The 18,860-nt window shown below is 37.6% G+C and overlaps 1 pseudogene; it reads left to right on the forward strand.

Moving 5' to 3' along the window:
• The first annotated feature begins 594 nt into the window (after nt 1-594).
• Nucleotides 595-1,768, forward strand: LOC140510570 (fructose-bisphosphate aldolase A pseudogene; annotated as a pseudogene).
• The last annotated feature ends 17,092 nt before the right edge of the window (nt 1,769-18,860 follow it).

The following is an 18,860-nucleotide window of genomic DNA, read 5'->3' on the forward strand; positions in this document are numbered from 1 at the left end:
AGAAATTATCAAGGAAAACTGCCTTAATATTCTAGAACCAGAAAGTAAAATACAAATGGAAAGAATCCACCAATCACCTCTGGAAAGAGATCCTAAAAGGAAAAATCCTACCAATGTTGTAGCCAAATTCCAGAGTTCCCAGGACGAGGAAAAATTATTGCAAGTAGTCAGAAAGAAATAATTCGAATATTGTGGAAATACAGTCAACAATAACACAAGATCTAGCAGTTTTTGCATTAAAAGATTGAAGGACTTGGAATATGATATTCTGGAGGTCAGAGGAACTAGGATTAAAACCAAGAATCACCTACCCACCAAAACTGAGTATAATCTTTCAGGCTGAAAAATGGACATTCAATAAAATACAGTACTTACAAACATTCTTGGTGAAAAGGTTAGAGTTGAAAAGAAAATTTGGTTTTCAAATATAAAAATCAAAAGAAGCACGAAAAGATAAACAGGAAAGAGAAATTGTAAGAGACTTATTAAAGTTGAACTGTTTACATACTTACATGGAAAGATGATATTTGCAGAAGTTCTGTTCTCGACCATAACAGGTTTGCTTTCTGCTGGAAACTACCAGCCAAGGAAAACATGCCTCACCAATACCCAGCATTGACACCAGAGCAAAAGAAAAAACTATCTGATATAGCTCACCGAATTGTTGCTCTGGGCAAGGGAATTTTGGCAGCTGATGAGTCCAGTGGTAGCATTGTAAAGTGGCTGCAGTCCATTAGAACTGAGAACTCAGAGGAAAATCAGCTCCTCTATAGGCAGTTGCTTCTGACAGTAGATGATCGAGTGAACCCCTGTATTGGAGGTGTTATCCTTTTCCACGAGACACTCTACCACAAAGCTGATGATGGTCATCCCTTCTCCAAAGTCATAAAGGATAAGGGTGGCATTGTGGGCATCAAGGTGGACAAAAGTGTAGTGGCTCTGGCAGGGACTAATTGTGAGACCACCACCCAAGGTCTGCATGGGCTGAGTGAGCGCTGTGCCCACTATAAGAAGGATGGAGCTGACTTTGCCAAGTGGTGTTGTGTACTGGAGATTGGGGATAATACACCTTCCTCACTTGCCATCACTGAGAATGCTAATGTGCCGGCCAGATATGCTAGCATTTGCCAGAAGAATGGCATTTCCCCATTGTGGAGCCAGAGATCCTCCCTGATGGAGAACATGATTTGAAGCATTCTCAGTATGTCACTGAGAAGGTCCTGGCTGCTGTCTACAAAGCTCTGAGTGACCACCACTCCTATCTGGAAGAGACCTTGCTGAAGCCTAACATGGTCACCCCTGGCCATGTCTGTACCCAGAAATATTCACATGAGGAGAATGCAATGACAACTGTAACTGCCTTTCACCAGACTGTGCCTCCTGCAGTCACTGGTATCACCTTCCTCTCTGGGGGTCCAAGTGAAGAGGATGACTCCATCAATCTCAATGCCATCAATACTTGCCCCTTGCACAAGCCATGGGCCCTGACCTTCTCTTATGGCCGAGCCCTGCAGGCATTTGCCCTCAAGACCTGGCGTGGAAAGCAGGAAAACATCAAGGCTGCCCAAGAGGAATATATTAAGTGGGCCACTGCCAACAGTCAAGCTGCTCAAGGCAAGTATACTCCAAGTGGAAAGTCAGGAGCTGCAGTCAGGGAGTCTCTCTTTATCTCTAACCATGTCTACTAACTTAAGTCAAGGCCTTCCAGCTGGGTATGCCCTAACACTCCAGGCCATCCCTCACAGTCCAGGAAGAGACTGAGATCCCACAGCTTGTGCTGACCTCTCCCACCACTCCTAATTTGTGTGTTATTGTTGCTCTCTGGTGAATTTAGTGACCCTTCCTCAGACCACTTTTTCCAATAAACAACTATTTAACAAGGGAAAAATAAGATGGTATTTGTAACTCAAGGCCTTTCTCAGTATTAGGGTAGTTGGCGGAAATAAGAGAGAGAAGGAGAAAGAGAGAGAGAGAGAGAGAGAGAGAGAGAGAGAGAGAGAAAGAGAGAGCGCACAGGGTAAGTTGATTATGAAGGGATGATATCTAAAAGATAAAATTAGGGTATGAGATAGGAATATATTGTAATAAGGACAAATGGAGAGATTGAATGGGGTAAATTTTCTCACATAAAAGAGGCAGAAAAAGTTTTCATAATCAAAGGGATGGTGGGAGATGTGAGAAGGACTGAGTGAACCTTACTCTCATCAGTTTTGACTTAAGGAGGGAATAATATACACACACAACTGAGTATCTTACCCTACAAGCTAGTCGGGGGGAGAGGATAATAGGGGGTATAAGAGAAAGTAGGACAGATGGGGGGAGAGGTAGTCAGAAGCAAGCAATTTTGAAAAGGGACAGGGTCAAAGGAGAAAATAGAATAATGGGGTGCAAGTCAGGATGGAGGGAAATATAGTTACTCTTTCACAGTGACTATTAAAGAAGTGTTTTGCATAACTATATATGTATAACCTATATTAAAATGCTTGCCTTCTCAATGAGAGTGGATAGGGAGTGAACACAGAAAAAAATTTGGAACTCAAAATTTTAAAAACAAATGTTAAAATTTGTTTTTACATGCAACTGAGAAAGAAGATATACAAGTACTGACATAAAAAAATCTATGTTTCCCTTCAAGGAAGTGAAGAGGAAAGGTTTAAGGGGGGGGGGTTGATAAAAGGTAGAGTAGCTTGGGGGAAGTGATAATCAGAATGCATGCCATCTTGGGGTGGAGGGAGAGGAAAGATGAGGAGAAAATTTGAAACTCAAAATCTTGTGGAAACGAATGTGGAAAACTAAAAATAAAAAAATAAAATTTAAAAACAAGAATATTAGAATTTGTATAGTAAAATATAGATAAGTCTAGGGATAGTACGAGATTCTTAATTACAGTTTTCTATATCATTAAAACTACAGAAGTAGAGATAATTCTGGAGGTAAGGGCTACTGGAATTTAAATACTATTTTTAAAATAAAAGTGCCTCTTTAGTCACAAAACAAAAGTATTAATTATTTTATATTCATATATATAGTGAGGTTTATTTTCTTTCCTTTTTATTATTTTAGAGGCAAAAATCAGAACATAAATACAGAATAGAAAAAAGAAACAAAAACATATAATAGACTTAGATATTGGCACTTAAATTCAAGGTAAGAAAAGGGAGAAACACATCATGAGCATAGCAGAACATAACAGAGGATTCAAAGTAAGTAATAATAAATGTTCATTTCAAGAAATACTGTATGAGAAGTACTCCAAATTGTGGGCAGAGATGTTCATCTTTTCTTTTCTTCCTTGTAAGTTTTCTTTTGTTCTCTACTTTGCACTTTTTTACTTAGTTCCTTTTTCCCCTTCCACCCCCAAAGACTAAAATTAAGTACAGATGTTTCTCTCTCTCTCTCTCTCTCTCTCTCTCTCTCTCTCTCTCTCTCTCTCTTTCTCTCTGTATATATATATATGTGTGTGTGTGTGTGTGTGTGTGTGTGTGTGTGTGTGTGTATAATATACATGTATATATATGCATGTTGTTGTTGCTGTGCTCATCCTTCATTGCTGAAGAAGACCATGCCATCAGAGAAATGATGACATGACTTGTACTTGACTTTTTTTGGAGGGAGGGAGGGCTGTGTAAGGTCACCAGCTTCACCTCTCCCCCAGAGCCATCTGAACCCAGAGATCAGATATTCATCAGGATGAATGCAGATGACCAAGGATATATTGGAAAATTTTACCCCCTTTAGGGCAAGATCTATGCAGGTACTCAGTTAGGGTGAGGCAAGGCCATTCATTGAATAGACCTGTTTAAGAAGTAGCCAGAGCATGGCCCCTTAAATGATGCAAAGAAAAAGAAAGACATCAGTCTGAGAGGGAAAAAGCATGTTACTGCTGATAATCACTCTTAAAGCAAGAAAGTCCAGAAGACCCCTTATGCTTCTTCTCTCCAAAACAAGGTAAATTTGGATGGCCAAAAGATTCCCAGGTGACCTGGGTTTTACTGGCTAGATTCCTCCTCTCCCCTCCCCTCCCCTCCCCTCCTCTCCCCTCCCCTCCCCTCCCCTTCCCTTTCCTTCCCATTCATTTCCCAAAATCTTAAATCCACTGCACTTTGAAGCTTGGACAGCACTGTGCACCTGTCTAAGGGCTCTTCTACACACTCCTGGCTTAAAACTGATTATCAGTAGCAACTGTTGCTGTTTCCCTCCCAGTCTGATGTCTTTCTTTTTCTTTGCCTCATTAAAGGGGCAATGATTTGGCAACTTCTTAAGCAGACCTATTCAATGAATGTTCTTTACCTCACCCTAAGTGAGTACCTGCAAAGACCTTGCCCAAAGGAGCCAAAGTCTCCTAGTGCATCCTGGATCATCTCCAGTCATCCTGATGAATGTCTGATCACTGGATCCACATGGCTCCAGGAGGACAAGTGAGGCTGGTAAACTTGCCAACCCTCCCTGACTCAAAACAAAGTGCAAGTCATGTCATTATTTCTCTGACGGCATGGTCTCCTTCAGCAACGAAGGATGAACACAACCATGTGAGTAGATGCAGTTGCCTGAATGGGAACCCAGTTAACTGGGTAACTTAGCTCCTCCTTTTCTGTCTGCCTCTCCCTCTCCTTCCTTTCCTTTCCTTTCCTTTCCTTTCCTTTCCTTTCCTTTCCTTTCCTTTCCTTTCCTTTCCTTTCCTTTCCTTTCCTTTCCTTTCCTTTCCTTCCTTTCCCTCCCCTCTCTTCCCCTCCCCTTTCCCTCCCCTCCACTCCCCTCCCTTCCCCTCCTCTCCTCTCCTCTCCTCTCCTCTCCTCTCCACTCCTTTCCTTTCCCTTCTTTCCATATAGGCATATACTGAATATATGATCCCAAACAAATTCTACTTATGATCTTTGTTGTTGTTTGTGCATCTCTTGTTTCCTCTCCCTCCTGCTTCCTGTACTTTATTTCTATCCCCTACCTTGCCCTTCTATTACTTGACTACTCCCATCCAAGGATCCCTTTCCTATCCTCCCATTCCCATAAATCTAAATGTCCTTCTGTAGTCTCTTATAACCTGTTCCCTTACCCCCTGTCTAGAGATTACTCCCTTATCCTCCAGTTCTCATTGAGCAAAACACCATTTTATATCCTTCTTTTACGTATTCCCTCCCTTCCCCCTCTAAAGATAATTTCATTTTCCTCTCCCCCTCCTTATCCCCTTACCATTTTATTTCTTCTGAATTCAGAACTTTTATACTCTCCTAAATGTTTATTTATTTTTCCCTTTTAAACCCATTCCCAATGAAAGGAGGTTACCAGAACACCCAACCCTTCTCCCAAATCTAATTCTTCCATATAGATTCTTCCTCTTACTTTTTTTTAGTATTCCTAAATGGTTTTACTTTTTAAATTCATGTCAAACTCAGGTTTACCCCAATCTTTCTTAGGAGCTAGCCAATTATTAACAAGAATCTGAGATATATATTTTATATTTTACATATATAAAAAAGTAAACAATATGTCCTTATTGTATCTCTTATATTCAGCCTTTTTTATGTACCTTATATTTTCTTTGGCTCTTCTGTGCCAAATCTTGTATTAAGTTCAGGTTTATGTTTGTTTGTTTTCAACAACATTTTGCAATCCTGACAGTTGATCAAATGTCCTTTTTTGTTCATTTAGGATCATACTTGACTTTGCTTGGTATGATATTTTTGGGCGGAGCCCCAGTTCTTTTGCTTTTCCATATGGAGTGTTACAAAATCTGAAGTCCTTTAATGTCTCTGCTGCTAGGCCTTGTGTGATTTTGATTGTGGCCCCATCCTTTTTAAGTTGTTTTATTCTTGTTAATTTTAATAGTTTTAGCCTTGATTTGGGGATTTCAGAATTTGGCTCTAATATTAATATGAGTTTTTCTCATAGTATCTCTTTTAAGTGGTGATCAATGGATTTGTTTCAATTTCTATCTCCCTGCCCCTAGTTCTAATGCTAGGACAATTTTCTTTATTTCTTGTATTATGACATCAAGATTCTTTTATCATTCATAACTTTCAGATAATCCTGTTATTTTCATGTTTCTTTTCCCGATCTATTCTCCAGATCTGTTGTTTTTCTTATCAGATGTTTCACTTTCTCTTCTATTTTTTATTCTTCATATTTTGTTTAATTATTTCTTGATATCTTATAATTTCATTGGCTTTATCTTTCCCATTTCTAATTTTCAAGGTGCCATTTTCTTCCCTAAGATTCTGAATCTCTTCTCTAATTGGATCACTTTCCTTTCATAGTTTTCTTGTTTTTATTAGATTATTCTTTTTCGTTTGTTTTTCCTCCATCTCTTGTCATTTGATTTTTAAAGACTTTTTTTTTTAGATCTTCTAAGAATTGTTTTTGGGCAGGTGACCATTTGGCATTATTCTTTGGGATTTTTTTTTTTACTTCAGTATCCTCCTCTGAAAATGAGTTCTGGTCATCTTTATTCCTAGGTTTCTTTCTCCTTTGTCAGTGTATTTTTTGTGGTAAATGATTAATTTTTGTAATCACCTGTAGCCCTCCGGTATAGCATGAGGTGCCTCTGGTCCCAGATCTTCAGTTCTCCCCTCCAACTTGGAACCAAAGGCAAACCTCCAAACTTCTGTAAGTGCCCACAGCCAGAGGTTTTCTACCCCCATTGTTTCTGCACTCAATGGACTTATGCTCTTTCCTTCTCACCCCATGTGCTCTTCAGTGCGCAATGGAGTCTGGCATTCCTTGTCAGCTGAGGTTCCCTTGATGTTCCTGGGCTCAGACGCCCAACTCCTCTCACTATCCCAGGGATAAAAGTTCCTGTGAATGGAGCCAAGGAAGAGTCTCTAATCAACCAACCCTAGGGCTTGCTGCTTGTTGTTAAAGTAGGCCCTATCCTGGAGACATTTACTCTTCATAGGGACCAAACCTTTTACTGGGATTTTTCTTGTGATCTTGTCTTATTGTCCTGGGAAGACCTTGGTAATGACCCTATTCTTATTTATTTTGATCAGCGCTTTGTTCTCCCTAAGGTGCTATTTTGCCCCTTTTTCCGGGAAAATCTTGAGAACCTGGAATTTTCTAACCTATTCTGCCACCTTCCTAGAATCCTTTCTATGTATGTTTTTAAAATAAGACACTCAGGGGTATCTAGAAGGTGCAGCGAATACAGCACTGACCCTGGAGTCGAGGACCTGAGTTCAAACCCAGCCTCAGACACTTGATACATACTTTCTGTGTGACCTTGGACAAGTTAGTTAACAATTACCCTGTCTCTTCTCCCCAAAAGTAAAACAAAAAAAAAATAGAAATACTTAGGATCCTTAGATTTCTTTCAAAGGGGTTAGTCAGTTAAATTTTTCAGGTAATGGAAAGTGACAGCTTTTTTTTTTTTTGGTTTCTGTATTTCATGAAGCAATAATATTTAAAAATATTAAATATTCCACTTTCAAGTACCAAGCATCTCTTGTTTAGGAACAGTTCTCAAGTTTTAGTGATTCAATTTATAGCAATAATCAATTACAGTGTCCTCTGACAACTACATGGGAATATGGGAATGATTCAATGAGATGGGGGTATTTTAAATCCAGAAAAAATATATCAGATCAATTTAATTTTAATGATTCTTTATTAGTTCTTACAACATAAAGGACACCGAGTACAATCGGTTCAACAATGTATGATATCAACATAGTGCCTGGCAAGTAGTAAGTGCTTAATAGATTCTTGTTGACATGACTTCTGGAGGTAGGGAAATAGCATTAGTCAAATCAAGTGCTATGCCCTTTTGTGCCATTGATAGAGTACCTCCTTCTGTGGAGAATTTTCTTACTTAAAATATGTATTTATTGAAATGATCAAGTGTTTTCATCAGAGCAGAAAATAACTGAACTACTGCCTTACTGCTCCTGGATATTATGCCCCTCAATTAAACTTTTAAAATTGCTTGGCTTTTAAAAAAATCTCATAGCATTCTATTAACTCATTGATCTTGTGGTATTCTAAAATTTCCAGGTCACTTTCATATGCCCTGATGTCTAGCCTTACCTTCCAAATTGAATGGATGTGACATTGACTTTTGAATCAAAGCACATCCTTTACATTAATCCCTATTAACATTTCTTTTATATAATTGGCAGGGTGAGATAGTCTCTCAACATCATTATGAATGCTGCATGTGTAATTGACTGTGGTGGCTTTTCTGAATAACTGTGTCATTTTCAAATTTGATCAGTTTGATATTTGAGCCTTTAAGTCATTGATAGAAGTGTTAAACAGCCCCGAAACAAGCACACATATGTAGAAGGATGCCACTAGAGACATTTCCAAATTTGCATCAAATTGTTAATGACTATTCTTTGTATCCACCTATTAATATAATTTCTTTTAAATTTAATTTTTTTTTATATTTTTATTATTTATCTATTATAAATGTTGGAAAAAATGAAGAAAATGCAAGATTTCTCATTGAAAAAATAACTTACCTGGAAAACATATTGAGGAGACATGAGTAATTTTTTTTTTTTTTATCTATGGCTTCTTGATTTCGTTTTATTTTTTCCCAATTTATTTATTCATTTTTAGTGCTCAACATTCATTTGCACAAGATTTTTAGTTTCAAATTTTCTCCCAATCTCTCCCCTTCCCTCACCCCAAAAACCTTGCATTCTGATTACCCCTTCCCCCAATCTACCCTCCCTTCTATCACACCCCTCCATTCCCTTATCCCCATATCCTCTCTTTTCTTGTAAGGCAAAGTAGATTTCCATATCCCATTACCTGTATTTCTTATTTCCCACTTACAGATAAAAACAATTAACGGCATTTCTTCCTAAAACTTTGAGTTCTAACTTCTCTCCCTTCCTCCCTCCCCAACCATCTCCACTGAGAAGGCAAGCAATTCAATATAGGCTGTATATGTGCAGTTTTTCTAAAGACTTCCATAACAGTCATGTTGTGAAATATTAACTGTATTTCCCTCCATCCTATCCTGCCTCCCCATTTATTCTATTCTTTCTTTTGACCTTATCTCTCCCCAAAAGTATTTAATTTTAATTACCCCCTTCTCTCATTTTCCCTCCCTTCTATTATCCCCCCACACTCCTTTTATGCTGTTCTCCCCTACTTTATGATGTAACACAGATTTTCTTACCAAATTGAGTGTACATGTTATTTCCTCCTTAAACCAAATGTAATGAGAGTAAGTTTCACATTTTCCCTCTCACCTCCCCCTTTTCCCAAGCTCTGAAAAATCTTTTTCTTGCATTTTTTATGAGAGATAATTTGCCCGATTCCATTTCTCCCTTTCTCCTCCCAATATATGCCTCTCTCAACCCTTAATTTATTTTCTATGTATCATTCCTTCCTATCCAACTTGCTCTGTGCCTTCTGTCTATATGTGTGTGTGTGTGTGTGTGTGTGTGTGTGTAATCCCTCCAACTAACCAAATAGTGAGAAAAGTTTCAAGAGCTATAAATATTATTTTTCCATGTAGGAATGTATACAGTTCAACTTCAGTAAGTCTCTTATGATTTCTCTTTCCTGTTGACTTTTTCAGCCTTCTCTTGAGTCTTGTGTTTGAAAGTCAAATTTTCTATTTAGCTCTGGTCTTTTCATCAAGAATTTTTCAAAGTCCTCTATTTCATCGAATGACCATTTTTTCCCTTGAAGTATTATATGCAGTTTTGCTGTGTTGGTGATTCTTGGTTTTAATCCTACTTCCTTTGACTTGTGGAATATTGCATTCCAAGTCCCTTAATCCCTTAATGTAGAAGCTGCCAGATCCTGTGTTATCCTGATTGTATTTCCACAATACTCAAATTATTTCTCTTTAGCTGTATGCAATATTTTCTCCTTGATACAAGAACTCCAGAATTTGACTACGACTAGGAGATTTTCTTTTTGGATCTCTTTCAGGATGTGATCAGTGAATTATTTTAACATTAATTTTACCCTCTGTTTCCAGAATATCAGAGCAGTTTTCCTTGATAATTTCATGACAGATGATGTCTAGGCTCTTTTTTGTGGTCATAGCTTTCAAGTAGTCCCATAATTTTAAAATTGTCTCTCTCGAATCAACTTTCCAGGTCAGTTGTTTTTCCAATGAGATATTTCACATTGTCTTCTATTTTTCATTCTTTTGGTTTTGTTTTCTAATTTCTTGGTTTCTCATAAAGTCATTAGCTTCCATCTGCTCCATTCCACTTTTTAAAGAACCATTTTGTTCAGTGAGCTTTTAAATCTCCTTTTCCATTTAGCGATTTCTTCTTTTTAAAGCAGTCTTCTCCTCCTTGGCTTTTTGGGCCTCTTTTGCCAATTGAATTACCCTATTTTTAAAGGTGTTAGTTTCTTCAGCATTTTTCTGGGTCTCCTTTAGAAAGCTGTTGACTTGCTTTTCATGATTTTCTTGCATCACTGTCAGTTCTCTTCCCAATTTTTCCTCCACCTCTCTTGCATGATTTTTAAAATCCTTTTTGAGCTCTTCTGTAGCCTGAGAGCATTCCATATTTAATTTGGTGGTTTTGTTTGCAGAAGCCTTGACTTTTAGGTCTTCCTCTGATGGTATGCATTGTTTCTCCACATCTGAAAGGATGGAAGAAAATATATGTTCACCAAGAAAGTAGCCTTCTATAGCCTAATTTTTTTTCCCTTTTGGGATCATTTTCCCAGCCAGTTATTTGATTTTTGAGTTCTCTGTCAATAGAAGTAAGTTCCTACTTACCTGTAAGTTCTTAGTTCCTCCAAGGTGGCATAATCAAGGGAAAGGAGTTTATTATTCTGACCTGTGCTGTGGTCTTTGAGCAGGATTCTGTCTCCAGAGCCTCCACTAGCTCCACCACACCACGCAGTGCACCTCCTCACCAAAGGGCCACCACTCAGGGCTGATATGTAGATCAGCTGCTCAATTCCCCTAGGGGCTTTAGACTAGAGTTACAGCAATGGAAACTGCTGCCTCCTGGGCCACTTCAGTCCTGTCCTTGCTGTAGAGTGGCCAGTCCTAGACTGTGCTCCACTCCACGCCTGGTGTAATAGACCTTTCCTATCTACACTTCAGGCTGCCTTGGGCTGGACATCTCTTTCACTCTTGTGACTTCTGCTGCTCTAGCATTTGTTTAGAGTTATTTTTACACGTATTTTATGGACTTTGGGGGGAGAACTTCTAGAAGTGCATCCTTCTACTTGGCCATCTTGGCTCCATTTCCCAAGACATGAGACAATTACTGAAATGTCTTAAAACCATGATCAAAAGAAGAGTCACTAAACATCACATTTTAAGAAATTATGAAGCAAAACTGGGCAACCAGGTGGTATAGTAAAGGAAACACATCTCAGAACTGGGAACATTTGTCTTTCTGAGTTCTAATGTGGCCTTAAACACTTACTGATCCTCTAGTTCCAGAACAGTAGGGCAGTTTTCCTTGATGATTTTTTGAAAGATGCTGTCCAAGTCCTCCTACTGATTATGATTTTCAGATAGTAGCATGATTCTTTTATTTTCTCTCCTGGATCTATTTTCCAGGTCACTTGATTTTTCCATGAGGTATTTTATATTTTATTCCATTTTGTCATTCTTTTGATTTTGTTTGATTGATTCTTGATACCTCATAGACTCATTCACTTCCACTTGTCTAATTCTAATTTTAAGGTGTTATTTTTTCCCTCAATTCACTTTTGTCCTTTTGGCCTCCCAATTTAGTCAATTGTACTCTTTAAACTGTTGTCTTCTTCAGTGGAGTTTATATATGTATATGTATATGTATTTTTTTCTTCTACATTTGGCTAACGTGCTCCTTAAGGATTTGTTTTCTTAATGGATGTTTTGTGTCTCCTTTCCATTTGACCAAGTCTACTTTTTAAGCAGTTTTCCAAGCTATTGACTCCTTTTTCATAATTCTCTTGCATCTCTCTCATTTTTTTCTCAATTTTTCTTCTTACTCTCTATATGATTTTTAGGTCACTTTTTGAGCTCTTGCATAATATCTTTCTGAGCTTGCAACTACTTACAATTTCTCTTGGGGGTATTGCCCATAGGTATTTTGCCAGCATTGTTCAATTATGAGAACAATGACCCCTGCTTATATCTTGATCTTCCCTTTCACTATAATAACTTTCTATGGTCAGATTCTGTTATCATTGTTTTTTTGCTCCTCTTTTTTTGGCCTTTTCATTTTCTTTTACATTTGAACTCTTTTCCTGGGGTGAAAGCTGCATTGTCTCAAGCTACTTGTGCTAATGGCAACAGGCCCTGGCTGTTTACTCAGAGCTACACTGATGTTGATCTGAGGTGTTGTGTTGAGGGGTTGGAGTAGAGAGATGATTGGCTGTGCTGGAGGCCAGCTGGGCTGGGGTCCTGGTGGTGGTGTTTTGTGTGTACTGAGACCAGATGGTGTTTTTCTGTCTTTCTCCAGGGCAACACTGGAGCATGTGGAGGTCTGGCCACCACAGAACACCTGATTTCCAGGGGTTGTGCTCAATTTTTACTTATGGTATATCATTGCTTACAAATCTGATAGCTCCAGAAGATATTATTGGTAGCATTAGATAAAAGCAATTATTTTGAACAATTCCACCAAAATTTTTAACAATGTAGTAGCTGTGGCATTATTAACATTGACTGATGGTTTTTTCCATTCTCCAGAGTAGGAGTCTAGAAACTTACTTGATGCTGAACTGGAGTTCTAGAGGTGGTATCTGGCATGTGCTGAAGTCAGATAGAGTTTTTCTGCATTTTCCCACTCTGGTCATTGATGGGTACCTGTTTTTCTTGGGTTGTGGGGATCTTGAAGCATGTGGGGATCTGGCCTCTGGATGATGCCTGTTTGCCTGGGGCTATCAGAAGCATGTGGAGGTATAGCCTATTTTCTTGTCACTCTGTAGGATGCCTGTTTCCTCAGAAGTATGCTGAAAAATGAGGTAGTTCTTGGATAGAGAGCCTGCTGGTTCCCCTTACTATTCTGAAACATGTGCAGGGTCATAGAGCTGGTCTTTACCTGCTTCACTACACTGGAACTCAGGTTGTCCTGCTGATTTCTTGAGGTAGGTCTTCATGCTGGCTTATTGGGTTGCTTCCTGTCTTGAATCTGCTCCCTTTTTGCCTTAGCTAGATGGGCCTTTCTTGCTGATCCTCTGGATCTTTCTTACTAATCTTCCAAGTCTCCTGACATAAAAGACGGCTCTACCCTGCATTTTTACTGGTTCTGCTATTTCAGGATTTGTATAATTGTTTGGAGACGACAGTAGGAGAGCTATAGCTGTTTATTCCTTACTCCACCATCTTAGCTCCCAGAAGTTCTCCTTTATTGTTCTTATGTCCTTCTTTAACTCTTCTGTTAATTCCTCCTGAACTTGGAATAAATTGGAATTTTTCTTTTAGTCTTCACTTGTAGCTGTTTTCACACTGTTGTCTTCTAAATCTGTGACTTGGTCTTTCCTGCCACTGTAGTAGATTTTTAAGGTCAAGTTCTTTGTTGCTTTTTGCCCATTTTTCTTTCTCTTTTTTCCAGAGAACAAACAAAATACTTTCATTTTATTTTATTGTGTTCAACACAATAGTATCGGGTACTTAAATTCATCTCTGGAAGAAGATTCTTCTGGGAACTTTCTAAGAACATGAATGTATGAGCAAGTGTTCTAGAAAGCTTTACTTTCCTTGGTTACAGTACTAGAAATTGATCAAACCTATTTTAACTGGTCCCTTCAAACATATCCAATGACCATGGTAATATTTTTGTTTCTCTATTAGCATTATCCTTTCTCTTGGAAGCAACTAGATTGTGTTAGGCCTCCTCCTGACAGGAAACAGGGTCAAGTCATTTATTGTCTAACACAGTATTCTTACACTTGCCTGAATAGTATGGAGCAGATTTTTAATGCTGAGGAAAGTCTAATGGGGAAAACCCTTACCTCAAGAGAGTCTTTTACCTGAAAATTAAGAATAAATCAGAGAGAAAAATACAGTTCTGCAACATATCTAATCTATACAATTACATAAAATCTAGCCCATGAAATTTTACCTTAAGGAAAGACAAAAATAATTAGATGGTTTTTTCATAAAGGATCAGTGAAATGAAATTGTAATATGTAATACATATATGAAGGAAGGAGAGTAATGAAGGGAAACTTTTATTAAACACTAGGGACTGATGATTTTAGCCAACATAACAGAAATCCATCTGTATACAGCTGTTTGCCTGTTTGGCAAAGGGACAAACTATTTCGAATAGTAAATAGAAAATCAACTAGATTTTTTGTCATATAATCAATGTAAAAGACATGATACTGGTATTTTTCTAGCTTAGTCCTGAAATGTGAAATGTTAAAGCAAAGCTTACCTTAGAGTCAAACATTCATAAATAATGAGCTTAAATATACACATAATTAATAACATTTTATGAGTAACAAACTGAAAACAAGAGTGAGAGAGATGTTACAGTGCATATTTTAAGATTCATAAAACAATATGGAGTAAGAAGGAAATAGTATACGTTAGAAAGTATCTAATTCAAGATCAGAATACTCTATGAGAGTATGAGTTTGTTATTCTTATTACTTCTATAATTTCAAAAATGATATTATATTTTGTAACATTATTTTACCAAGAAATGCCTTTAAAATATCAAATCTCTCTTGAGGCAGTTAGAAAGGCATGCAGTTTTGTATAGACCATCACAACTCTCACACTACAGGATATTCCAAGTTATCAGCTGACTAGAAAAATTACTTCTGTAGAGTAGTCTTGTACTTTGACAGGTATTCAAAGTGAAAGATCAATTTACATTTTCTGAAAGGGAAGGATATGCAATAAATTGCTTTACAAATGGATTTTAGAACAGGGAACAAAAGTACTTATGTTGATGTTGTTTTCAAAGGTTACTTTTGTGTATCTGCTTTTTTCCACCCTTTCCAAATGGAATTTATATTTACTGATGCATTATGTTCTGGATGATGCACAGTAACAGCAATCTCAGGAAAACAGCAAGAGTGACTTGAGGTGCATTTCCCTTTCTCTTTGAAAATGAAAAATTGAGTGTATTGGATATCTATTTATAGTGAGAGAGTAGTTTTACAATAGAATGATGACTTTCTCGTAAGCTGTAGATTGATCATTGTCTAGAAAGTTGGTTACTGAATAAAGCACTTATATCACAAGGTAGATGCATCCTTTCCTCTTTTAAAGCAACTGTATTATGAACTCCATGGGTCTGCCCAAGGTATTTTTTTAAAGTACTTGTGTATAGAGGAATTTATAATTTAATCACCTGTGAGATGAATTCTTCTCCTTGACACATTAACCTGGCATTTCTTGAAGTGCTTCCGTCAATGATTTCCACAGCGTGTCTGGTTTCACTTCTGTGAGGAATATTTTTATTTTTAAATGCATACATTCTGAGGTAACACCAATTTGCTGAGACAAGCAAGTTTTGTACCTAGCAGTGGAACTTCTCAGTAAGAATTGGAAACTAATATCAAAGTGATTTAATGGCATTATAGTTGTAGAATAAGAAATAAGGCTTATTGAAGAGAGAGCTGCCTTTAGAGCTGAGAAGACAGTTTTAAGTCCTGTCTTTGACACATATTAGATATGTCACCATGGACAATTAACTTATTCTCTCCGTATTAAAGATAGTGCTGCAAACATATTAGCTATAGACAAACTACTCTTCTATGTTAAGGGAGACAGAATTCACCCCAGCACTTCCTTGTACCAATTAAATAATGGGTAGTAAAAAAAAATAAGATACATTAAACAATAAACAACATACATTGCATGCATGCACTTTTGAAATATAGGTGACTACTACTCTTAATTTGAGGGAGTTTAAAAGTGGAATTTCTTATGTTATCCTTATTTTTCTTTTGTAATGTTGATAGAAAATGCTTGGAAACATTCATTCTTTAAAATAGTCAAACAAGGATCACTTCCTGTAATTTACCACTAAAACTGGGCATTGGAATTGGACCTATGGGGAATCTCCCTCTGTCTTAGTAGTTTATAGTATTAAAGAATTGCCTATAGCCTTCAAGCCTTAAGTGACTTGGGAAAGGTCATACAGTTAGTATGTGTCAGAGATGGCCGCTGATATCCAGATTTTCTTGACTTTGAGAGTTTTATTTGACTATAAGCATGACATAAGGCAGGCCTGCACAGCCTGTAGCCTGTGGCACACCAAAGGGTTTTGGATGGCCAGTAAAAAATGTAGAGGAAAATCTCCTTTGTATGTAGAGAAAATTCTTCAGCATGACACAAGTCATCTGTGGGCTGTAAGTAGCCCTCAAGGTACAGGTTATGCAGGATTAACATGAGGTAATAGCATGATAATTATTGCCTGCCTCTCTAAAAATAATGCAAACTGAATTTACATTAATTTAATTATAATTTTCACAGAAAAGGAAATAGTTCTATATTATCTATTTGTAAAAAAACTGGTGTAAAGAACAGTAGTTCATATTGCAAAACTACTATGGGTAAAAATAGTTCTCTCTATGCCATTCCTAGTTTAACACCAACATAATGTCCCTTCCCTTCTTCCCCCTGCTAGAACCTTGGAATTTGCACCTGCAATACATAGCTCAAATAAGTGAACTTTTGCTTTATTTTGCCCAGAATAAGGCCCCCATTTCACTTCCTGGACATCTGCACACTGTACTTTCTCTACATTAGCCATCATACCTTTTATTTCCTCCCTTCTCTTCTGGCCCTATTTTGAATTCCAACCCTGGGAGCAGAGTGGGGTGAAATTCAGATATTCAGACTCAGGTCTTTAGTCTCTTCTAGAGTGTGCCATGCATGAGAAAATTAGATAAAATGTCAAAAACATCTTTACACATGGCTTTGATAGAAGTGATATTCTGAGCTATTACACTGACAAAGAAATTTTCCAGACATCTATTCTGTTTCTAAAAGATGCCATAAAGGAATTATTCAGGCATAGAAGTTTATACAGAAAATTGCCCTGAAGACAGAAATCATTGAACAATTGCTTTTGGTAGGTAAATTTGTTCCCGGTCATTTCAAGATAATCCCCTACAAAGATATGATAGATTTTATAATGTGTAGTGATATGAAATGAAGAAAACTTAGCTGGTAGAAAATCTTCATGTAACTAGGGTTACAATGCCCTCCACAGCACATACTCAGAACTACCATGACTACTTCCTGCTGACTACCTGTTTTAGTAGACACTCTGGTAGGATGAAGCAATGTCCTTATTGTTCCGTTAACTTCACAATAATTACAGGGGAGTCCTTGGTTGCAAGTGTTTCCAGAGATAACTCCCAGCCTAATTTCTTCCATTTACTCTCCACGTTGTGTGACAGATAATTCTCAGCTGCAGAATTTTTGGTCTCATATGGCAGATAAAACATGGGGTCTCAAATAGTAAGATTTCAACCTTGAATTTTGGTTGATTTTTGAAAAATGTTCTTTGCCAGATCATAGATGTCTAAACAAGGTTTTTCTTAGATTGATGGGTATGACCATTCTTGAAGATCTATGTGAATCTGAGAGTTTATAGCTTTTCTTTGTTGGAAATGACTAATGTCGAGGCAAATTTTGGCATTAGAGAAGAGAATCACTAAAGGGAAGGTAAACAAACAAACAAAGCCTATCCTGGCTTGGAGAGAAGAAGAAGAAGGAGAAGGAGAAGGAGAAGGAGAAGGAGAAGGAGGAGAAGGAGGAGAAGGAGGAGGAAGAAAGAGAAGAAGAAGGAGAAGGAGGAGAAGGAGAAGGAGAAGGAGAAAGAGAAGAAGAAAATTGTTTAAATAATGTGCCACCAAGGAGTCATTCAAAATGTCAGTCTATCATTCTGCACTATTCTTTATGTTTTAATACTTTCAATTTGCAATCCTCTATGAGTATTTAATAGTAATGTTTGATATGGCTTAAGTCTTTGTTAATATATGGTTTTGACAGCCTTTTGTATTAAGCGCATGTGTGTGTGTGTGTGTGTGTGTGTGCGTGTGTAAGAGATAGATAACTGATACATATTTTATTCTTATTGGACATTAGTGCTTTCCAATTTCTTCATACCATCCCCACTTCACACAGTCCATACATATGAACCAAACCTAAATACTGAGTATTTTTTTCTCCTGAGACACAAGGATATGGAAATAACAAACTGATAAGTATGGGGAAAGAAACCCAACCCTTTTCTAGAGACCAGCTTCCCAGAAATAAACCGGGTCACCACATCTAAAAGTCTATGAGAGAGAAACACCCTAGCAGAGAGGGTATATTGCACCAGCTCATAAGGTACAGAAATTATTTTAATTACAAATATTAGAACTGAAATTAATCCTGGGATCTTTCAATTCAATGTCCTACTCAAGGCAGCAATCATCTGTAAAATAGTTCTCTGCTTGAAAACTGCCAATGGAAATTAATTCACTATCAATCCTAACCCTTCCTATTTTCATATAGCTCTAATTTTTAGAAGTTCTTCATTCTGGGAGTGGAGACAAGATGGTAGATTAGAAGGACAGACCTTTTCTAAATCTACCCCCCAAAGCCCATGAAATACCTGTAAAAAATGACTCTAAATATCCTGGGCAGAAAGTCTTGTGGTTGCTCCCAGAGACCAAGCCAGGAGAGAAGTAAACTCTTCTCCCTTGATTGTGACACCTTGGAGGAACTGTGAACTTACAGGTCACTAGAGTACACTGTCCATTTGACAAAGGAATCAAAAGTCAAATAACTGGCTGGGAAAAGACCCAAAAAAGGGAAAAAATAAGACATATAGTTACTTTGGTGGTAAACAGGTAAACAGGTGGTAAACATCCTTTTAGATGAGGAAGAATATAGCATTCCATAAGAGGAAGACACCAAAGTCAAGACATCTACATACAAAATCTCCCAAATAAACGTGCAATGGTCTCAGGGCATGGAAGAG

This window comes from Notamacropus eugenii, chromosome 6 (genome assembly GCF_028372415.1).
Source record: "Notamacropus eugenii isolate mMacEug1 chromosome 6, mMacEug1.pri_v2, whole genome shotgun sequence".
Classification (NCBI taxonomy): Eukaryota; Metazoa; Chordata; class Mammalia; order Diprotodontia; family Macropodidae; genus Notamacropus; species Notamacropus eugenii.